Source organism: Rhynchophorus ferrugineus, unplaced genomic scaffold (assembly GCF_030347505.1).
Source record: "Rhynchophorus ferrugineus isolate W39M unplaced genomic scaffold, kcgeb_rfMv2 rfM2, whole genome shotgun sequence".
Lineage (NCBI taxonomy): Eukaryota > Metazoa > Arthropoda > Insecta > Coleoptera > Curculionidae > Rhynchophorus > Rhynchophorus ferrugineus.
In genome coordinates this window covers 92,572,855-92,598,341 of record NW_027472581.1, presented here as the reverse complement: position 1 = coordinate 92,598,341, position 25,487 = coordinate 92,572,855, and the positions used below count along the sequence as shown (strand labels likewise).

At 33.0% G+C, this 25,487-nt stretch overlaps 1 protein-coding gene and 1 long non-coding RNA gene across 6 annotated transcripts in view; one reads left to right on the top strand and one right to left on the bottom strand.

Moving 5' to 3' along the window:
- Positions 1–25,487, top strand: part of twin (CCR4-NOT transcription complex subunit 6-like twin) — a 474,198-nt gene that overhangs the window by 350,181 nt on the left and 98,530 nt on the right. The window lies entirely within an intron of this gene.
- Positions 10,557–24,171, bottom strand: LOC143191696 (uncharacterized). The gene is made up of 3 exons (XR_013004594.1): positions 24,132–24,171; positions 24,008–24,082; positions 10,557–10,657 (listed from the first exon to the last, which is right to left on the bottom strand). It is a non-coding gene; the product is annotated as an uncharacterized LOC143191696 (long non-coding RNA).

Sequence of the window (25,487 nt, the reverse complement as noted above, 5' to 3'; positions counted from 1 at the left end):
TCGTTTATTTAAATATATCTGCAACGTGAACTGAAAAACGACCCATCTGATCAATATATATTAGGCCTATAAATTAGTTTTAAAGGATTTTTTTTAAATTTAAATTCCGTCCATCGATAGCCGCTACTTTCTCCCATCTTTCAGGCAATTAATTGATTCCATCTCGAAAGAACGATAATCATTTCAACGATTTTTAATATCTTAATAAGAAGTGAAGCTCTACTCAGACAGATCACGACTCATATGTCGGAGTAAGTTGTAATTGGAAGAAGCAAGATCTGGATAATGCGGCTGGTGGACTTCTTATTTTAATGTTTTCTGTGTGTGGTGTTTGTTTTCGGTGTCAAAATCTCCAGTTTTAAAATATTTAATTTATATTTTACACATACTAATAAATGAGGTCTGTCAATGAGGCTTCAACATAAAGTTGGTTTCTAATGTACCAATTGTAATGTGAAAGATTAATTTATAGGCCTGATACAATTCAGTAATCCATTTCCACTTGTGGGCCTTAATCATATTGAAATTTGCTTTTATTATTTTTGAAAGACTATTCCAGATATTGCAATTGATAGAATATAATTTGAACAACTTTTAGCATTAGATATTAACAACTTCTGTATGACCCATCGATGTCCAATGGGATCCAAAAATATCGCCGAGTCGTACATTTTTTACAACCTTGTCTAGATTTATAATCGTTTATTCTCGATCGGCTAGGTTTTGTACCACGAAATATTGATAAATTGAAGAAAGATTGATATATTTTTATCTTCAACCCTTGTTACCTCAAAATAACTCTTTTTAATAACGGCTTGTTTGTTTAAATGTGCATTTAAAAATAGAAAATACAGACACACCAAATGATGCAATATACTATACAAGTTGTTCTTAATATAGGTCAGAAATATGAATAATTCAAAAAGTTTTATATATTCTTGAGCAATGTTTTATAAGTAAATATAATTATTTTGATACTAACCAAATAAATGGATTAGAAATAACTATAATAGTCAGTCGTCAATATTTAATTGGAAATAGTAGACAATTACATTGAAAGAATATTAAATAAGGGAAAATTAAGTAATAACGAAACTAGTTGTATAATTATTCCAAACACATCTCTCTATATATTAAAACGATATTAATAATTTATCTGGTGAAAGTAGTTTTGATGTATTGGGTATCGTTCAATATCTGTATACTAACTTTTTTCTTTTTTGTTTCAGGTAAACTTCACTTTCAACTATTTGATCTGCAATGGTTTGTGGGCAAGAATTCGTACGTATAGTAATATTTAGATTGTTCGTATTAGAATGTCTTGTATAATAATTCTATTCGCCTTGATTCTTTATTTGGTAATTGTTAATATCTTAATTGCATACTGCATTTATCTAAAGTATAATGTTAGATATTTCTGGTTTAATCAAGGTTTGATAGAGCAAACATATTTATGTCTATATATAATATATATATATATATATATATATATATATATATATATATATGTACAATGTATGTATGTACAAGAATAATTTTAAATATTTTTTTAAATTTAGTAGTTTTAAATTTTCAGTTATATGAATGATGAATGATTTTGAAGCTATAGTCTAGATACTTAGGTTTTATATTAATATCGTTGAAGAATTAATTTGAAACGTAGTTCATAATTGTAAAATTTTATACAAATCATCCATGATTTCAAAGAAATTGATTATATTAGCTGGGATCTCTAAAAATTAAACTTTTTGGGCTTCTTGATAAACTCAAGTGTATTCTTTTTAATTAGATATTTATAAAGTTATTTTCTGAAAATTTCCGCAAATTTTACGCCTTAGTTTAGATGACAATATGATAAAAATGATTATAAAGTTCACAATCCGATAGCCCAAATACAGCACCAATTTGAATGTTACCGTCAAAATGGGATGCTTTCATTTTTTCAAAATGTTCTTTGTGTCACCATTAAAGTTTCTGGTCGACTTTCTATTAAAGATTCTGAGCGAATGGATGATAGTTTGCCATTCTGTTGATGATCATTTGTTTCTTTTTAAACACACTATTGCTAATTTCAGTGCAAGAAGCTACTAGAAAATATTATTGTAATATATACTAATAAATTATGGCAAATTTGTTGTAGCAGCTATAGCAGTATTATTTTGAAATGGTTCGTGGTTTAGCCAATGAAATATGAAACAAAATCCGGGGTATTTAAGCTCTTAAAGCTGCTATTCAGATTTAGACTTAGATCATAGACTTCTTCAAATTATATTATCAAATTATGTTTTCTTTAATCATGTTTTTAATAGATCTTTATTAATTAATATATTAATTATTATTATTATTATTAAATTATTTTATAGTCAATAATGGTCAATGAAAATTACTCCATGTGTATCCCAAAATATGGACGCCATAACCCTGCCAGCGGACTGTTGCGTTTTCCCACATTTTGGAGCGGGTTCAGCGTGTGCAGTCCACTCAGATGACTAGTCGATTGGACTTCGGAGTGAAATAATGTTTTCGTCGGTAACAATCTCTTCTGGGTGTCCACTGCGTTCACCATCTTCGGTGCTCATTTCACCACATCTAAACTTGGCATACCAATCCTTGGTAGTTGATTTTCCTGGGGCAGTGTCCGGAAACTCGGCATCCAGCCAAGTTTTTTCTTCAACTGTAATTTTTCCCTTCAAAAAGCAACTAATGATCCGACAGCTACCAAATTTATACATACATTTTTTGAGAGTTAGGGCTAACTAAAATACATATGGATTTAAATCTAGTAGCGCGATCTATGTGTCAGGCCGGGGACTTTTCAATTGACCTGTTATTAAACTACGATATCAGTGAATGTCTATTAATACTTGATTCATTCCCTAAATAACTTTTATTCATAGCTGGTTAACTATGATAAAACAGTATATGTGCTTTTAACATATATAATGATTGCTTATTCATATAATGATTTTGAATATATCCCAGTTTAATATAAAATATGCAACAGACCTGTGCTTTCTGCTGATGTCGGTAGAATTATCAGCTCTTATTTTTGCCAAGATCAGGAACATTATCTCAGTACACTATGGGACACTATCTTTACACTCGTTATGGATCTACTAGTTGCTGTTAAAAAATTAATTTATGGACTACTCGTTAATCTATGGGGTTCAAATATGTGGTTGTAACAAAACATCAAACCAACTAGTACTCCCACAAAAAGACAACGACAGACAAAGACAAAAGACTCCAAGACAAAGTTTTACGATTAATTACCAGTGTTTATCGCTACGTGATCAACGAAAAGCTGCATGATGGCCTCCAAAACAAATCGATTTATGAGGTTATTCTAGATTTCTAAGACTAAACTACGAGTTGAAAAGTTCAAAGGCTTAGTTCTAAAGTATATATATATATATATATATATATATATATATATATATATATATATATATATATATATATATATATATATATGTATATATATATATATATATATATATAACCAGATGTTATGATGTTTTAGTCTACGCACTTCACTATCACTTCGCAGATTTATCTTAGCGAATACATTGCGGTGCACTAACACTCTTTTACATTAATTCACACAAACAGTTTGCTTTGCACTTGTTATTTATTCTACGGTGATATTGTCATATAACACTTCATTAGAGACATAGTACGGAACATCGACAATGGCATTCAACACATTATTTTGGAGCTGTTGTATTAGACTTGCTAGCAGCACCCCGTAGTTGTATTGCAATCTGACCAAATAGGGTTAAGTATTGATTCGTATAGCGATACCAGGTTATCTAAGGATCAATATATTTGATATAGTTTAAGTCCAAGTAGTTTTCGTTGAAGAAGTATAATACTTCTTCCAGGCTACGACTTGGTTTAGATGCATACCAAGAATTTATAAAGGTGAAAAACTTTCTAGTGTGTATTGTAAACCTTGACGTCACACTCCACCGACTTCTTGCCTCATTATTTAAATAATAATAATAATGTTCAACATTTTATGTATCAGATTGTGTCACACGCAATTAAATCTCACTTAGTAAGTTCATCTCGGCGATTTGCGTACGTTTCACGGCCGATACGCACGCACCTTATCATATTTCCACTCATTTCTCCATTAATTTCTTCACTTCCAATAGGCGAGCGATTAGACCTGACCAATTCCATAAATTCCTCCGAGCGCGGATCCGAGATAATCGCATTTTTCCTTTCAACGTCCGCATTTACTCGTTACGGAACGTTATAAAGATATCCAAGAAATCTACAGATATTAATCTAGATAGGTATCGACGGTCACTGCGCCATACTATGAAAAAAATTAAGGTCTGCGTAGTCACGAACAGTTTATAGCCTTTGTTGTTGTTTTTTTCGTAATGTTTTCGCTTTACAATTACACTTAATAATCCGCCATTGTTATTCACATCGCGTGGTCATCTTGAACTTGTCTATCCGTAAGATATGTTGCATAAGACTATATGTTGTTGAGCCTAGATCCGTATGGAGTGGTCATGTGGACAACTATATCTTAACTTCGATATATTGTCAGACGTGACCGAAATTTCCGGGTGGATATCGTTGGTATAATATAAATAAGATGTCTATCTTGTTAATAATGACATTACCTAATCTGGAGCCATGTAAACAGCTATGACCTAATGTTTATTGTCTTAATGGCGATTCATTTGATGTTAGGTTGACAGGGAAATAATTCTGTTATACAGGAAGCACTGTGATTTATTTCTTTATAAAATATACACACACATTGTGAATTATTTTCAATTAATTTAACAGGTCAGTTGAAAAGTCTCTAGCCTGACACATAGGTGGCGCTACTAGAGTTAAATCCATTTGTTTTTTGGTTAGCCCTAACCATCAAAAGGTGCGTATATAAATTTGACAGCTGTGGAATCATTAGTTTGTGTATTATAGCATTTTGAGTGAAGCAACTTTTGTTATTGTGAAAAAAATTGATGAAAAGGAATATCGTGTGTTGATTAAATATTGCTTTTTGAAGGGAAAAATACAGTGGAAGCAAAAACTTGGCTTGATGCCGAGTTTCCGGATACTGCCACAGGAAAATCAACCATCAAGGATTGGTATGCTAAGTTTAGACATCGTGAAATGAGCACCGAAGACAGTGAACGCAGTGGACGCCCAAAAGAGGTTGTTACGAAAACATTAAAAAAATCCACAAAATGATTTTGAATGACCGTAAATTGAAATTGAATGAAATTGCAGACACTCTAAAGATATCAACTTAACGTGTACATCATATCATTCATGGATATTTGGATATGAGAAAACTCTGTGCAAAGTGGGTGCCGCGCTAGCTCATTTTTGACCAAAAACAACGACGAGTTGATGATTCGGAACAGTGTTTGAAGATGATCAAGCGTAATAAACCCGATTTTTTGCATCGATATGTGACAATGGATGAAACATAGCTCCATCATTTCACTCCGAAGTCCAATCGACAGTCATCCAAGTGGACTGCATACGATGAACCCGCTCCAAAGCGTGGGAAAACGCAACAGTCGGCTGGCAAGGTTATGGCGTCTGTATTTTGGGATGCGCATGGAATAATTTTCATTAATTGCCTTGGAAAAGGAAGGACCATCAACTATTACATAACTTTATGGGACCGTTTGAAAGACGAAATCGCCGAAAAACGGCCGCATTTGAAGAAATAGAAAGTGCTGCTTTACCAAGACAATGCACCGTGTCACAATTCAGAGAAAACGGTGGCAAAAATCCATGAATTGGGCTTCGAATTGCTTCCTCATCCACCGTATTCTCCAGATCTGGCCCCCAGCGACTATTTCATGTTCTCAGATGTCAAAAGAATGTCCGCTGGGAAGAAATTTTCGCCGAATGAAGAGGTGATCGCCGAAACTGAGGCCTATTTTGAAGCAAAGGGCAAATCGTACTACAAAAATGGTATCGAAAAGTTTGAGGGTCGCTACAATCAGTGTAATAAAAAAACTAGTTTTGCTAAAAAAATGTGTTTTCTATAATAGGCCGGGGACTTTTCAATTGACCTGTTATATCAGTTTCCTGAATCACACTTCAGGACGATTAATTAACCCTAGTTAATCAATGTGTGATTATTATTTTAGGAATTACATGAGGTAATGCAACTTGGTCCTTGAAGATGAATAGGTCCTTCGAGCTGGATATGCGGATTATGATTTATTAATTAACTCTTTTGAACCAGCGTTCCTAATACTATTTTACGAATTACTCCTAGTACCAGTTACGATTCAACAACGATTCGAACCCGTAAATTGCACACTGTTAGTCCGAATCACGAGGTTCGAAAAATCTATTCAGGAAGTAGCTATTATTATTACAGCATAGGGTACAATGACCTACCACAGCCGATAAACAATACGTAAGGACCAGCGTCGAAGATGCACCACCGGTCGATGATCGGATTTAAATCTCGCCGGATTATCGGCGATCACTCATGACTCATGACCGGTAAAGTTCCGTATAGCCGCACCGGGGCGACGAGCGGGCCCGATCGACCCCGGGGCCGCTTAAACCATCAAAGCGCAGCGCGGCGCTGTTTGGCGGTTCGCACATTTCATCGAGCGCGCGCGCGCATCCATTTGCAAAATTCTGTGGGTAATTAGTTCTGCCTGCATGCGGTGCCGCGCAGTCCTCCTTTCCGGCTGTCACGCTCGCTACTTTATTGATACTAGATCCTAATCTGGTCTACACCGGAGAGCTCCGGACGGATGGAAGAATCCCCCATTTCGCTGACCCGCCGCTTCGATATCGGACCGTTCGATCGATTTCATTTCTGTCCCGACTCAGATGCAACAACAAAGGTTTCCTTGTCGGTTTCTCCACATTTTTGATTACGACGACGATATGCTGACTGACAATGGCTAGTTCTTAGTGAGGTTAGCTGAGATTCGTATCTCTTCCTCCGTCTTCATTACCATTCAGTTATTTATTTAATGAAAACACACTGATATCTCCATCTAATTTCCCATGATACTTATTAAAATACTTACGATTCTATGTATTTTTTTATTTATTAATATATTATTAGTGGTCATTGCCGAATGACTTACAATTTATCTTTGGCTTACGCTTTTGGCAATACGATTTTCCTCTGTGACAGTGAAAATCTGGAGGTATCGACTGAAATACTTGTGTTATGTTAATATTACATCTCGCAGAACATCCCCTATATTTGATTTCCATATAAGTTTTAATATATACAACGTGGGTCAAAAATCGCACTACTATTTTGATTGCCTATAACTTTGCTCAAGGAAAACATAAGTAAGTTTGGTTTTCATAAAAAGTTTATATGGTAATTTTTTTTCGTTATGATTGAAAAATTATATAGACTAAATGGTGACCGCGACCGCTTAAGGTATTTCTCATGACATCCTGCAACATCTGAAGCTGAATTTCTTCAATTTCGTGACGAATATTGTCTTTAAGATGTTGAATCGTTTGGGGCTGATTCACATAAACTTTTGATTTTAAAAACCTCTATAACAAAAAGTCTGGTGTTGTTAAATCCGAAGATCTAGCTGGTCATGATAAATCGCCACTTGGCGAAATTAGTCTTCGTGGAAAAACGTTATTCAATAATTGAATTGTTTAACGAGTTCTGTGTGCTGTGGCTCCATCTTGCTGAAACCACAATGCCTCTGGTCCTTGCTCTTCCATTTCAGGCACAATACAATTTCGAATCATGTCTTGATACCGTTCAGCAGGAACAGTTGTTTGTTTGCAGCATGAATACCACACCATACAGTTGTTTTTAGTAAATGCAATGATGTTTCATGAATTAATTGAGGATTCTGTGTTCCTCAAAACCGATTGTTCTGTTTATTGACGTGGCCACTGAGAAGAAAATGGGCTTCATCGCTTATTATTAGTTTAGATGAAAAATCTTCAATTTCACCAGACAGTCTTAGTATTGCATTACTGTACTCAACTCGTTGATCAGGATCTCTCGGTAGCAATTTTTGTACGGGAACATTTTCAAATCAGTTTTCAAAATTCGCCTAAAACTGTGTGCAGGAATGTATAAGTGGGAACCACGTATCCGAATTGATGTTTCTGGAGACTCTGCAACACTATCGCGAACCAGAGCCTTATTTTCAGCGTTACGAGACATCCGTTGTCTTCCAAAATGAGACCTGTGTGCTGTCGTACCGTACTGTCAAAAATTCGTATAATAACGATAAATAGTGGTTTTGTGAGGCACTGAACGATTAGGATATTTTTGACGCAATTTCCGCTGAGGGGCAATAATGGAAAGATTATTTTCAATAAATATTGTCACTATTTCTTCTCGTTCTTGTGGCCTATATTTATCCTTAATAAAACTTGGATGTCTATACAACACAATGGTTAATGCGGAACTGAGCTAAACGTCAAAATATTAACGGAACTTTTGCCCCATCTGTTACTTGGACAGCTGCATCTTATTATGTACGTGCAATTAAAATTTTCTTCCAAATAACGAATACATTTTTCAAATTTTTAATAAATAATGATCACAGTACATGCAAGTTCTTCAAATAAATGTGAGCATATGCTAGGAACGAATTCATAAGAGGTTTTTTCTAGCACCGTTTCTGCGAAATGTAGGAAATAAAACGCAAAAAAATTGCAAATTTGGTGTTAAAAAATTGGTTTAAAAATTTTATCAGAAAATTGATAATTTCAACTTAGTCAACTAGTGACTTCCTCGTCAATTTTTTGCATCTTGTTTATAATCCCGTCACGACTTTTCTCTAATTAAATATATTTAGATGTGACATTTTATCGGGTATCTACCGGTGTGTATTCATGTTTATTCATCCTCGGACAAGTACTATGAGGAATATAATAAAGGTACGCAGGTGAGGAGAAAGTTCCGACCAAGAAAGTATCTTTCGTCAGTACGGGTACTAATGAACGGTAAGTTCAACCTGAATTTTTCGAAATGCGTTCCGAGAGCGGTATCGGGTGTCGGCCATCTCGCCCGACGTGCCGCAGGTGTTCGTTCGTTGGCGAAACGTCGGGAAGATGTTTTTTCTCGATAATATTATTCTAATCGTCGGTGCCTCCTTTATGTGTTACCGCACACTTAATATCATAATTTCAACGTTGTACGGTGATTTCTTCAATTATCGTTCGAACTCGCGCGCGCGGTCTATCTGATTCGTTGGTTCAAAGTATTCCTCGGGGCCAGATAGACTAATCGCTAGGGTCATGACGATATACCGCAGATCAGCGGTTGATCGACAGGAAGTGCTAAACGGGTCTTTGCTAATAACCTCCCCAAATTATACACTGAAGCGTATACAGCGTACATTAAATAGAAGAAAATGTTTCGGTTCCGTACATGCGCGTTATGTTTTTTTCACGATATATAGTACGTCTAAAAAATTGTGGACTAGCGTCATTAAAATTTTTGATGACACAATGTCGCATCAACTTTTGGTTTTACTTTATTTTGGCTTTGGACACATACTAAAATTATAATTTAGATAAAATAATGAAACAAAAATAAGGTTATATAAATATAAACGGTAATCTTGTAAAATAAATTTATTGATCAGTGGTATACACACACTAAACATTTACTCTCTACTTTTACCGCCGATTTGGAAGCTTAATTATTCCTTCTTCATAAAAGTTTGAGGGCGAGTTCTCAGCCAATTGCGCAAATACTCCTCTACTTCTTCATTTCAAATAGTTTTCCTCCAAATGACTCTTTCAACGACGCAAACAAAAAATAATCACAAGGTAACAAGTCAGGGCTATAAAGAGAGTACTCGAGGGTTTTCCACCGCATTTCTTCCAATTTATAAATTGTCAACTGTTGTATTTTATTTCCACCGAAAAGCGTATTTACCTTTTTAACAGGTCAATTGAAAAATCCCCGGCTCCAAAGCGTGGGAAAACGCAACAGTCGGCTGCCAAGGTTATGGCGTCTATATTTTGTGATGCGCATGGAATAATTTTCATTAATTACCTTGAAATGGAAGGACCATCAACAGCGACTATTACATAGCATTATTGGACCGTTTGAAGGATGAAATCACCGAAAAACGGCCGCAGTGTGTTAAAAGTTAATGAAAACGATGGCAAAAATCCATGAATTGAGCTTCGAATTGCTTTTTCATCCACCGTATTCTCTAAAGCTGGCCCCCAGCGACTATTTCCTGTTCTCAGATCTCAAAATAATGCTCGCTAGGAAGAAATTTTCGTCGGTGATCGCCGAAGCTGAGGCCTATTTTGAAGGAAAGGACAAATCGTACTACAAAAATGGTATCGAAAAGTTGGAGGGTCGCTATAATCAGTGTATCACCCTTTAAGGGAATTATGTTCAATAAAAAAACTAATTTTGCTTAAAAAAAGTGTGTTTTACTATGGTAAGCCTTTTCAATTTCTTATTATACGTGTTAAAATAGATTACAATAATTTTTGTTGAAGTCATAACATTATAACAAAATGTGAATATATCCAACCGAATAATGTATATCCTATATTTAATCGACTGCAGGACTTGGGAACTGATAAATCAAACCTGATGTAACCCATTTCTACAAAATTTACTATCTGGGCTCTTTCTACGATTTCAAGTTTCAACGATTAGACGATTCAACAAACAAATCTAAAAAGCGAAATTGTAGTAGTTCTTATTTTTGATCCAACTATCAACAGCAAAACAAAAATTGATATAATATAATATAATATAATCATGATCACATCGAAGAATGAGAATATCTGAGTTCAGAAGTTCCTAAAAATCTTGTGAGATCAACAGCAACATAATAGTTGAGAAATAAAGGATCTCTGCGTATACCAAAAACATCTTTCGAGATAACTAACCTTCAATTATACAACAATTAATCATTTTTATCCGAGGTAATAAGGTGTATTTATGTTAAGGTAACTTATTAATGATACAGTTGGAATTATAAATGTACAAAATTTACAATGGTTGTAGTTTAATATGTATGATATGGCCTATAAAGTAGACCACCATCAAATTACATATTCACGAGACCTATTTTTAGCAGTATATTGATCAAATGTATGCCAATTGGGACTAGTTTATTCAATTATATCCCTGATTTAGAACTGATTTAATATATTACGGATTGCATTTTCTGGTGTTTGTATAATGTATAATTGGACATGTAGATTTCATGAATACATTATAAATACACTGGTTGTTTTAAATCTCAATAGTAAGTCATTTGGTCATTGAAAGGTTTTTTGCAGTGTATTGTTACTAAATATGATATCCAAGGCGAAAAAAATAATGGGGACCGCCTAATCATGCATCAACGGCAAAACGGATTATCTGCAACACCAAGGAAATGTTCTTTATTTGGTGCAATCAACTTGGTGTGGTAAACTATGAGTTGCTAAAACCTAATGAAACCATTTAGCATGGAGCATTCCGCGAAAAACGGCCGAAATATGAGCAAAAACAACAATATTATTACAATACCAGTTAAAACATGCTTGGAATCATTAAAATGGTACGTTTTGTTACTACTTGTTCCGACATATTAGTCGTGACTAATCTGAGCAATGCTTCACTTCTTAAGGATAACCTCACAATATACATCGTTCTTTTGCGATGGAATCCATAAATTGCCTGAAAGATGGAAAAAAGTGGCGGCTATCGATTGAACTAACTTTAAAACTAGTTTATAGGCCTAAATTTTAACAAAATACTAATAATTGAGAAATTAATATTACGAATGTGTTAATTCAAGGTTACGTGTTTTGCATCACACAATTTTAAGTTAAATTCTAATCTTCTTTTGCCAGAGGTGGTGACATACTTGTACACTAAATACTGCAAGTCTTAAAACAGCTATGCATTCAAACACTTATTAGAATGAAAAATATAAATGATATAAAGTTAAAAATATTTTTATCAAAAAAATTGAACCGAAGAATAAATAAGGAACTCACTAAAAAGTAAAAAATAATTGTTTAACGCAAAAAAAACATTTTAAAATAAAATTTGTATATAATAATCGTTGTAATAACTAAATAAAAATAAACAGAACCGTATTTAACCTATCTACTACATGTATTTTATATTCTACAATATACTACAATATATATTTAGCTACTATTTATGTATTTACGATATATATATATATATATATATATATATATATATATATATATATATATATATATATATATATATATATATTAAATATTTTAAAAAGTCTCTTTTTACCAGCTATGGGTTTTTAAAGTTTACCGTGAGCTCCGAACCACGGTCCTCAGCATTAAGCCTACCGACTGGCAAGTCACCAACTTTAGAATCATCCCAGAAGACATCCGGTCTTACCCAACCTGGTTACAGGCGTGACTGGGATCATTTTCCTTGTCGGATTTTACACTCTTGCCTAGAACATTCCCAAATTTTAAACAATCACAAACATAAATTTACGACCATGTCCCAGCAGGATTGGAACCCGCGGCTATCGCAACAGTAGGAGGACCGTCCCATCGCCTTTACCATTGCGCCACCAAGCCGGTAAAACTATATTTTTACCACTACCAACTTATCACTTTGAAGTCGGTGTCGAACCCAAAACAGTTATATTAATTTAAATTTGTTTTGTTGGTAATTTAATCTTTTGTATGTCGCAAAATTATATTATTATTTTTGTATTGTTTGGACTCGGCTCCGACTTCAAAGTAATCAGTACGAATAACAAATTAAATTTGTTTTGTTTGTAATTTCATTTTATGTGTATATCATAAAATTATATAATATTATTTTTGTATTATTTTTGGCTTGACACCGACTTCAAACTGATTAGTTGGTGATAGTTAAAATAATATTGTTAATAGATAAATAGGTTTTGATAGGTATTAAGCTAAATTATGTGTATATAGTAGAATATAAGATACCTGCTAGAATATAAGAACGATTATTATGTACATATTTGATTTTTTTTTTAAATTTGTTGTTGAAAATATTTTATTTTTTCTTTTTAGTGTTAAATATTTACTCAATAAATTATGCAGTCATTTTATTAAGTATTACAATGGATAGATCAAGTAAAGGTGAAGCTCACATGAGGAAAAATAGGATTAAAGAAAGAATGATTGAAAATAAGGAATGCTTCAGTCCCCGGGGTCCGCTACCTGACCTGACAAATATTCTAACTAAACAATCAGTTATTGCATCCGCCGGAAACCGGCAACCTTCGTTTGGGGGTTAAACGCTTACGCCATAGACCATTACACCATAGAAGCAGTTGTCTGCTTATATTTCTACAAGGTCTTATATGCTATAGTTAGTGCTTAGAAAGCAAACTAGTCGGCTTTTCCACTGAACCACTGAACGTCACATCAGCTCAGCAATAACATATACGCAAATATCTGATTATTTTAGATAAGAGATATGTAAATACTTCGAACGTGCATTTGAAATATGGGCGTTTCCCTCGACTTCTCCCCTTCCCCCATCAGATCCTGACTTGGTTGTAATGGGACTACCTCGGAAGTGCACTATTTCGAATTAGAAAATTAATTCAGACTAACTGAGATATCGGCGAACATACGTTAATATATATATATATATATATATATATATATATATATATATATATATATATATATATATATATATATATATATGCAGCCGAACATAGAACCTCCTCCATGTTCGAAGTCAGTTAAAAATAAGAACATAATTAGAAGTACGAGCTGTTTAAGTCAGTAAGAAAATCTTCAAAATTAAGTACCATTCGTCATAGAAATTTAATGAATCATTATATAGATTAAGTCGTATATAAAATACATTTAAAATAATAACGTTGTCAGTTGTCTTTCACAATACGTTGTTTAAAATGTCCTTGTGCTACGAAAGAAACCTGACTGGTTCTCTTGTTTTTTTTTTCCTTCGAAAGGAATGCATAAAAGGAAGTTTACTCATTACAATAATATGCAGCTCCCTCGAAACGCGATCCTAGCTGATATTATTCCGACCCAAAGCCGGTCTCAAGTTCAAAGTTAAGTTGCGTAACCGGCTGCATAACTGTTCTAAATATTTTAATTTGTCGTGTCAAATTTTATGGCTTGTAATTACGAAGCGGTTATTCGACGGGGAAAAAATGCTTTCCTCAAATCGCTGCGAGCCCGTTCCCGTGGTCGAAAGGATGTTTATTAAATATTCGTAGAATCGGTCGTAAATTGGCAGCTTCATTAGAGTCATTCAAGAAAGAAAAAACCGTGTATTTTTAGCTTGTATTAATAGGTTCCGCTAGTGTTTTTAGGTTTTTAATTATAATTAGAGAAATAGTCGGTGATATTTCTTCATGTATTGATGATTACGTGCGTTGATTGACAACTTCATTATGTAGATCTCTTCATAAAGAATCATTAACCTTATAGCTGTAATAATAGGTATGTGAAAATGTTTTATGCGCAAAAGTATGTTCTAAAATAACTTCCATCCAGTAAATTAATCTCCCTTGAAGAAACATTTTCCTTGGTATCGCCTTTCGATGTTACATATAATTTGGAGTAGCTGATCTTCTTATTCGCCACTTTTATCGACCAAGTGTTGTGGTAAATAAGTTGTGTAAGTGTAAACCAAGTTGCAGAAAATATATTTTGAGTGACATCCAAGCTCCGATCTTGGGACAACTTTGCAGTATAATATGGATTACAATTGAAACGACGCTCATGCTGCGTCAGTCATTCATCAGCTCACTTTGCCTTAAAAAAAATTGTACAAATTGGCGATGGATCCGTACGTGAAACTGATGATTCGACACTAATGATATGTTAAGATATTTATATAATTATATTTTTTTGCATGTATACCAATGACATTCAACGAACAAAAGTAGCAATTGTCTACATGATTTTTCTGTTCTCTTCACAATGTTGGCATAGAAAATGGAAAGTGTACATGTTCACCAAATAACCAATTTTAACAATACATATGTTTTAAATTGCTTATTTTGCTTAATTTGACTTAATTGAATTAAGTTCAAATATCTACCAGAATAGAAAAACATTTTAATACATTTTAAGCCTAAAATAAAAATTATGGTTAAGTAAAACAGTGATACCCTGTGTAAAATATCTTATTCTAAATCTTGATCTAAAGTCAGTATATGTCCATTAATCAAATCGTGGTGTGGTAATGGTAGTAAATATTTTTGTCTGCACACTTCATATATATACTCACTCATATGTAATACACTATTTTACCAAATTATCCTTGACGTCTTCCAAATACATTAAATATTATAATTATAGTTTGCATATTGAATTTTGAGTGTCGTTGAATTGCATGTTTTCTTGTTCTTTAAAAGTAATAAAATTAATGATCACTATAGGAAATACGAAATAAACAAATACTCGCACTTACACTAATTGGATTAAGCAATTGAGAAAATAGACAAAATGCAAAAAAAACATTATCCTTTGCTTTGGAAGCATAAGATTTGTAGTATAGTATTAGTATTTTTTACGTTTTTATTATTAAAATATTTATCATTATCTAAACTGAAGTGAATATGGACTACAAGTGGGCGAGTCTAGAAAATACAGCTTAAAATAATTATTTATTTTGTGTTTTCTGAAAGTACATTTCACGATTAACAGTTTCCTTAGAAATAAGTGTATCAGTTTATGATCATATCAAGATCACAATATCAAGGTAATTTTGATTCGTCACCGGCTTCACATGTGGTCCTTCTTTGGTGAATCTAACATTATTTTGTTCTTCAGTTTTTAGAGATTTGAATCACAGTGCCTATAGTAATATTTCCAATAAAACTGCATCAACTAACTGTAGTTAATAGTATCAATATTTACCTCTCGTTTCGGTTCGAAGTAACTAAGTAGAGACTGTTTCTGACTCTATTTATTGGCATCGGCATTTGCAGTTTCTATGGTTACTCTCACAAATATTAAACAGCGGTATGAAAGTTATCAGAAGCGCCAATACAATATTTGATACACCTGGCGAATTTTTTAAGCTGATTCGGTTACACGTTCAGACAGAAGGAAAATACAGTCTGATTTTAAAACGAATTTGCAAACTGCAGTATATAGGCAGTACATTCGACATCGTGACGACGTATGTTCACTTTCATTTTACAATGACTTGTAAGATGGTAATGAATGATTATCTATAGTCTTCAAAGTTTTTTTGTACATACGTCATCAAGATGTTTAATGTATTGACTGCCGCGATTTATAAGTTCGTTTTAGAATCAGACGATATTTTCCTTCTCATTTTATTTTATTTTAAAAGAGACGCAATGCTGTCTCATTAGTTCGAACGCGTAAACGAAACAGCCTGTCAAAGTCGTCCGGTTGTCAGACGTATGCAAAATTCTTGAAAGCAATAGTGATAAGAAGTTATAACTCTAACCTACGGACTATTGTGGTTGTATAATTAACTGTAGTTTTTAGATGTACTATAATGATAAAATAAATTATATTTGATAACATTTTTATTCAATTATTTTATTTAGATTAGAATTTTGTTGTATGTCAAAGCCAAACTGAACTAAAACTCGGAGTTGATGCGGAGACATTACGACGTTTTGATATCGCAAATTTAGATGACGTGTGTACAAAACAACTTTGAACAGACTACAGAATCATTTTACACATACTTCCTCATTTTCTTTATCATGTTTGTTTCGGTCAAAGATTTTTGCGAAATAACATTCCTATCCATTTTAATAATAGGAATTACTCCCTCTCGCACGCTTAAAATGGCCACGGGCACTATTTCACCTATATCGCGAATGCCAAGGCTGTTTAAGAGGATGATTTTTTCTTCGCATGCATGGGAAAGCTGTAAAACAAAAAGAATGCCGTATTAATTATCCGTTACGACATCCTAATACTCGATGTATCTTGGTCTCGAAGGTCTATCGAAGAGAGAGGTTTTCATACGCGGGTTTATAACTTTGGATTGCGTCAGTGGACCTTTTTACAAGCAATTATAACATGGGATGAGTTCATGGGGGTGTATAAAATATAAAGTTTTTTTTATTTTGTTATCTTTATTTGCCTTTTTATGGCTTATTTTACGATTAAAGAAGGGGGATGCTTTTTAATACGTTGCCAAGTTGCAATAAAAAACTAAGGTCGTAAATTTCTTCAAGTCATTTTTTGTATGTTAAATTCTAGTTTAGTTCTCGAGAAATAACTTTTTACGAGTTTTTTTTTGCAAAAAGCACACAATCATACTCGTTCAAGTGCTATACTCACCTCATGTGAATTTTCATGTTTCTGAATCAGGAACTCATATATCCATCAAGATTGATTGATAGTTCCTAAGATGAAGATTAAGTTCAAATGAAGTTTGACTCCCTTAATGTTTCTGTTTAGCTGTATATACCATGTCTCTTACAAAAATCTATATTAAATTTTACCGTTAATATAAAGCGTGATCACGGTGAAATAATTGCGATGAACAAACACTCAATCAACAAACTCAAAACTGAATAAACGTTCAAATAGAATAGTCTGTGCAGTAGAAATTGAATAAATGAATGGTGTGTCATATTCAATCAACTGCCAAGCTCACGAAGGTTAAATACGTCTTAATTTTTCTGAAATTCCTTCAATTTTCTTTTTGCTTTCTTTCTGTAAGAACCTTTTACAAGATATTAAAATAAAAATATGAAATGAATGATATCGATAAAATCTTTTTCAAATTATGGCGTGACCAAGAACACAAGGAACCATTTTTTTATTAATCTCCTAGAACGTTAACAATCTGCCTGTAGGCAATAAGTATTATTATATGATTTCAATTATATATGTTTCTTTTCTTGTGTGAATATCTGTGTTCTAGAGCAGAACACTGCAGAACTTCAGCCGAAATAGGTTTGAGTATAAAGAACTTAAGATTAACATTTTTTACTGAGATCTTATTGCTACTGAATTTATGGTTTAAAGATTTAACAACTATATTTCTTCGGTGATAATTAGTAGAATTTTAAATAGTTGTATTTTTTTAGTCTTCTTGCAATTTTGATGACTTACAGTTTTTTGTATCTTGGTCTGTTTGAGGAATCGAAACCATACGTGGGAGCTATATAGAAAAACAGAATGTACTATAACCTGATGTACAATGATTTTAATTGACATTACTAGTTTACTTGCTCTACGCAGGGTAGGGAACACTACTCTCGATATGCAAAATACTTGGATAAAATATAAAAACAAGCTACACGAGCCTTGTTTTTTTTTTCTAAATAACATCGACGGCCCTGATTCTATTGAATAATTATCAATAACAAAGGACTGATATTTAACTTCTCTGAAAAAAACAGAAGCAAAAAATCGAGCAGCTCGAGGCGGAAACCTGGCAGGGAGCGTCGCGTCCTCTTATCCATCACGAATATCTTTCGTTACGATTTAATTAAAATCTAGACCAGGCACAGAACTTTAACATCAAGGTCGGCGAATACACGATCTCGGCTACTCCCATACCAATTTTCCGGTTGGACTTTCGGCTTTTTTCTCAGATAAAAAGCGGCACTTATGCAAATGACAGGCATGAGGCGACGCAGTGATGTCACTTGGGGATAGTCTCGCGCGTTCTGTATGACCGGCGCAATCTACGCTAATTGATTTCTTTTCGTGGAACGTCGAAAATGTGTATTTAAATTTCAAATTGCGCACGTTTAATCTGCCAGGATAATAGTTAGATCGGAACTGTGTTTGGAATTTAATTAATACCATGTAACAACGTTTATTTTAAATCGCCAAAAGATCAATATCCAGTGAAGTTATTTCAGGAATTAAATGAATTGATTTTTGAGCTTTATCTATCCGTTTTTATGTATTATGTAAACTGTTTTATACCATAAACAGCAACAATTACTGCATTAGGTGCGTGTGTGTATTTTGATCATCGATATTTATTGATGAAAATGCAAATTATCATTTTTTATTATTATTATTTTAAATTTATTTATTATTAAAAGTCTACTAGGCTATTAACCATTAATTTACTGCTAACAATTATTACTACAATTTACACACTAAAGTATATCCGGCGGCAATTTATAGTTTCGTTTTCACACTTTACACTCCTTCACTCATGCACTATTACATAAGTTCCCAGATTTTCTTCCAAGTAGCCAATATAGCTAGTTTCTTTTAAGCATGGTCCTTTCATTTTAATTTTATATCTTAGTGCCATGCCTAAATACTTAGCACTATTTACATATGATACCAAGACTGGTTTGTTGTTAACTTTCTTGTTGTAAAATTAACATATTTTAGCTCGTTTAATTTTATTTTCATTGTTTGGTCCAGTCTATTCGTTTATCGCTAGCTGCCTGTAGTCTTTATATGGATGCTTCTTGGTTTTTGCCCACTAGTAATTCCCTCGAATTTTGGTATGTCGCTAGTATAAAGCTGATAGATAGATAAATAGATAGAGAATATCTCCCAGGACACTTCCTGAGGCACTGCTGCTTGTATTTCTTTTAGTTCAGAATATTGTTCTTGTTTAATTCTAAAGACGAGATTAGGGGGATTCTATTTGAGATATTGGATTTATATATCAAGCCCTGACGCCAAACTTTTTCAATCTTTTGCTGCTAAACTTTGCAGAAAATCTGCAAAGCATATTTGTTTTTCTCCCAAAGAATGCTCAATGATATCCGTCCGTATTCTATGGACCTGGTCGATTGTTGAATGTTTTTGGGGGGAATCCAAACTGATAATCCGGAATTAGGTAGTTCTGTTTTATTATTGGACTTATTATCCTGTTATTAAGGTGTTTGTCATTACAACACTAATCTATGGATAAAACATGAAACAACGTTCAACAACCAAACCTTACGAACCTATATAGTCAATAAGTGTATTTTTAGCTTTAGCTTAATTAGATTACTTTTATTAATTCCGTACACGCCTTACTTGTATATTAAAGTAAGTACCACAGAACAATAGTAATAAATTAGTTTGTAAATTAAGATTGTACTAAGCATATTGAATATAAGATGTAATTGATAAAAAAAATTAAAACACTAATGTGTTACTTAGTCACTAAGCACTTACATAAAATAAATGATTACACTAAAATGAAAGTAACTGACTGAACAACTAAGATACAAAAAGGAAACAAAAATAAGTATAAACAAAAACAATAAAAATACAAGCATTAATATTCAATAGTTATTAAGCACAATTATTAGAGCTTTATCCCAAATTAACCTTGGTGCCTTTTTCCATTCCATTATTTCTCCATTTTCATTTCCAAAGAGTTTAGGCCGATTGACCTAAAACTGAGAAAATATTAAAGACATATTATACTGTTAAATTAAATAATGATATATTATGAAAGGTGTAAGATCTTCTGCAGCTTGAATTTACGGAAATGTCATCGATGTAGAGCCACGTTTTTAATAGCGTTCTCCACACAAGTGTTAATAGCTAATTTTCCCATCCATAAACAAGAACTTCGTTCGCACAGCGATGTAGATCCAACCGATTGGAGACTTTTTATTGATTGTTTCGAAAGCACAATAAAATATCCCTCGCTAAAAGGATATATGAAAGTGTTTGCTTTTGGTTTGAATTTTTTCATTTTGTAGATATATGTGTGTCAAACATGTTTGTATTGTAGCGGAAGACTGAGACTCAAAAACTGGAAAAGTCGTAGAATTGCATGTTCAATTTATACTAAATAATCTTGGAAGATCATGACCATAATACATTTGAGTCAAGTGTTGAAGACAAACTGTCGTTTTATAAATAGAAATGAAAGAGATAGTTTACTTGACTTGGCAGCATGTCAACGTTCAGTCGAATCAAAATCCGCCAAAAATCTGCACAGAAATGCTTAAATGACACGTTTTCTGTCTAAGGATCTTCATTTGAATTCTGATATTGGTTTTACTATAGTTAAACCCATTAAATCGACCATATCTCTATATATAACCCTTCGAATATCATTTATTTTTAATTTTAAAGGTGTAATGTGATTTTATATAGCATAAATCATAAACATGAATAACTGGTTGGAATTGTATACGACACTATAAGTTTATATATCTTCAAAGTTTAGTGATTTGTGAGATATCCGCGTTCTTGCACCTATAACTATATCATTTATGCGATTAGCACAATATTTTAATGTTATATTGCCATTTTATTACGATAAATCAATAGGATTTATTTCCTCTCTATTTGGTACAGCACATGTTCTTATAGAAACAAGAGAAATCCGCCAGATAACAAATAATAGGCGTAAATATTGTGTGTTTTTTTTTTAATTTACCATAACAAGCACTAACCTTTCTCTGGGTTTCATTCTCACCTATAAGTTTCTTTTGACTGAGTAACTTAAATAACTGGGCGACATGTAAGTAACACATTAATTTATATAAAAATCAAAAATAATAAATACGAGTACGAGCAACAAATTAGATTTGTTTTGTTTGTAGTTTAAATTTGTGTGTTTATGTCACAAAATTGTATATATTATTATTTTTATATTTGTTCTGTTTTGTGTTAAAAACCTAAGTTTGATTATTTTTTACTTTTTAGTGAGTTCGATTCAATTTTTTGTTAAAAATATTTTATTTTTCTCTTTTAGTGTTAGATATTTACTCAATAAATTTCGCAATTATTTTATTAAGTATTACAATGGGTAGAGCAGGTAAAGGTACAGCCCCTATGAGGAAAAATATTAATAAAGAAACGATTGAATATAAGGAACGCTTTAGGCCCCGGGGCCCGTTACCTAACCTAGGTGATTTGACAAACCAATCTAGAACAACAAAAATGGCGACATGAATGGATTTTACACAGAACGACTTCCGATTTTCCATCACATCAGTTCAACAATAATGTTATATACAAATATCTGATTATTTTAGATAAGAAAATATGTCAAAACTTTGTACGTGCCTTTGAAATTTGGGAATTTCCCTCGATTTCCCCGGATTCCACCATCAGATCCTGACTTGGTTACAATGATACCACCTCAGAAGTTCACTGTTTCGAATAAAAAAATAATTTTAAAAATCGGTACATAATTGACGGAGAAATCGGTGAATATGCATTAAAAAAATACAGTCGAACATAGAACTTCCTTTTTTGAAGTCAATTAAGAAATACTCCACAAAAGCGGAATTGTTTCCTCGCAAATCTGATATATCGACACGACGAAGGCCCGTGGTTCGCCTGAACGGACAGTTACCTATCAGAGGTGCCGAGCGACGGCATCGGGACGGTGTCAATTTAACTCACGGCTTCCTGGCAGGTGGGAGCGCCGATCCGGCCGGCGAGAGAGGTGTCGAGGAGTCGGGCCCGCAACGACGAGGCAGCGGGAAAAATCGGACCGCGCCACGGAAAAACGCCGGCCCCGGACTATCCCGTTGCTTGTGATATAATCGGAAGATTAAAACGGCGAACGAAATCAGTCTTCGGCGCTGCCGTCGAGCCGGGCGACCGCGGAAGGTCAAATTAATCCTGAAGCGGACCGTAAAGAGCACCTGGTGGACCCCGGAAATGGGACACTCGGGGCTTTGACTCCGTTGCACCGCGTCGCCGGGCCGGAAGATTATGCTCCGAGATTGATGTATTAGTGTTCCTAGCAGCGTGTGCTTCCTAATTGGACAGGTTACAACAGATATGCATTATTATTATTATTACTGTAGATTCAGAAATTCCTCTGCGTTGTTTTTTGAAACGATATTTTATTTATTGTGTGAAACTGTGACAAGTGCTCGCAATTATTCTGATTATTTTTTCACTTTAAAAAGGCATTTATTGAGAAACATTGATATATTGCTATAGAAAACACAATATTCTTTACAATGAATCGTGAAAATATATTTACTCAAATTATAGCCCATTTGATTCAATACATTTTGTCTATCTCTGAAGCAATTTAGGGATACAATTTCAAAAGAGCAGTTCCTCTTTTAAGCTAAGCCATTCCTCCAGCCATTTTTTAATTTCATCGAAATCAGCGACGCGTGAAAAGGTGAAGGTGAGGTAGCTCTGGAGAATACGATAAAACTACCTTTCCAAGTGATATCAGTTCTTTTTGCTAACCATGATAACATGATTGTTTTTGCTTAGGATTTTCGAAATTCGATGCAGAAATGGCATTCTTTCATATCCCTGAAGTTGCACATCACTGGCGTTTTTTCGACATTCTAATTGTTTGTCATTCTATTCATGCGGTTCCTAGTTTTGTATTGGTATAATAGATGTATCTTGTAACATATCCTATTAGAGCTGGCAATATCTGATATAGTGATGAAACTTCTTGTATTAGTCATTTTAATAGATTTTACATAATATAATATAACAGATTCATAGTTACGTGCAAAAAAGTATTGAGTTTATTGCCGCAGATATCCCGGATGATTTAAAATGTAGTAATATATATTTGCAAATTAGTTTGAATCATATTTTTAATGGGTAATAATAGAGTTATTGAAATTGTATGTATTAGGTATCGTTACTTCACCCAAATTTTGATGACTAGGGATTTTTTAAGATAAAAATGTAAGAAATTAAATATTGTAATCAGAATGAAAAAAATATATATCTCAATATCAGAAATAGATCTTCTTGGGAGAAAATAATCCATTCAAACCAAACCGCTTTGGCTCGTATCATATTAAACTACCTTAAGATAAATGTGACCTAGATTACCACCGTATTAATGTCATATAATCAATCAATTGATATTGAGATTATTAGCCTTGTTTAATTGTAAAGATTTAGTAAAAAATAAACTTTCATGTTAATAGTTCTGTATTAGCATACAAGTATCAAGCTTTTAAACAAATATAAGTTCAGTATGATATTTTCTTACATTTGAACAGATTAAATAGTTGTTTGAATCAAATACAATAAGCCAATTATGTAAAATACCAAATATCTGTAGTATCAGGAAGATATGAGTATAATTACAAATAAACAAAAAACACAAAGAAATATAACCATTTTTCATTCTTACCTTTACTATAATATTCAAATCAGTTCTGTTTCCATATTATTTAACGTAAAAATATATCCTTTGTACCATAGGAAGCTACAAAATTCGTGTTATAAAATGATAATATTTTACTAATATTTCATACCTTATACACTTATTTTCGCATTATCTGCCGCTAATTTTCCGTACGAAATAATTATATTACCTCACCAAAATGTAAATATAAAAATATTTTTAACAAAAAAATTGAACCGAAATCAAAACAAATAAGGAACTCACTGAAAATTAAAAAATAATCAAACTTAGATTTTTAACACAAATATTTTGAAATAAAGTCTGTACATAATAATCGTTGTAATAACTAATTAAAAATAATCAAAAACGTTATTTATATTTAACCTATCTACTACACGTATTTTATATTCTACTAGCGACCCGCCCCGGCTTCGCACGGGTGCAATGCTGATATTAAATTAAATACACTACAGAAAAAATATGAACGTTGTATATAAAAACATAGCGGTCCGCTCCGACTTCGCACGGGCATAAAATATATATGCCTATGTCACTCAATGAAAACATGACTAAAATCGATCCAGTATTTTTGGTTCATTCATTACTGCCCTTGGCCTGCACGCATTAAATTTGGAGTAAAACAATTCCTCTTCCCCTATACTTACTATGAAGATTTCCTGCTATCTTTGGAATATCTAAATTCATACAATTTTTATTACATTACACATTTTTAAACGCAAATTTTAAATTTGTAATATCTCCGAAAATATTTGTTTAATTTACATGCTGTAAGGAACCATATTGATCTATATTAATTGCACACTGTATTTAAGGTACTTAATTCGATAAGGATTAATGCCGTATTGCTTAAAATAGCTTCGTAAATAAGCCATTTTCTCACGTAAAAAGTAAACAATAAAAATGGTTAATGTGGGTTATCCCTAAAAGATAAACATATACCATCGCGGACTTTTTTGTAGACCTTTTTATGGTGTACAATACTGTAGTACATTAATTTGATCTAACTCGTAGGGTTAGGCAGCGTTTTTGCTAATTGCTAAATAAGCCTAAAAAAATAGGTTAATTTACGACATCACGTTAGAAACCTCTAAAATTAGCAATGTTGCCTTAGTATATTATGCATGTATTATACATATAAACCTTCCTCTTGAATCACTCTATCTATTGAAAAAAACCGCATCAAAATCCGTTGCGTAGTTTTAAAGATGTAAGCGCACATAGGGATATAGGGACAGAAAAGGTGACTTTATTTTATACTATGTAGTGACTATATGCACACAATTTAACGTAATATCTACCTAAACCTATTTATCTATTTACAATATTCCTTTTACTAGTACCAATTGATTACTTTGAAGTCGGTGCACCACCCAAACACTTATTAGTTTAGATTTGTGTTGTTGATAATTTAATTTTTTGTATATGTCACAAAATTATATTATTATTTTTGTATTGTTTGTGTTGG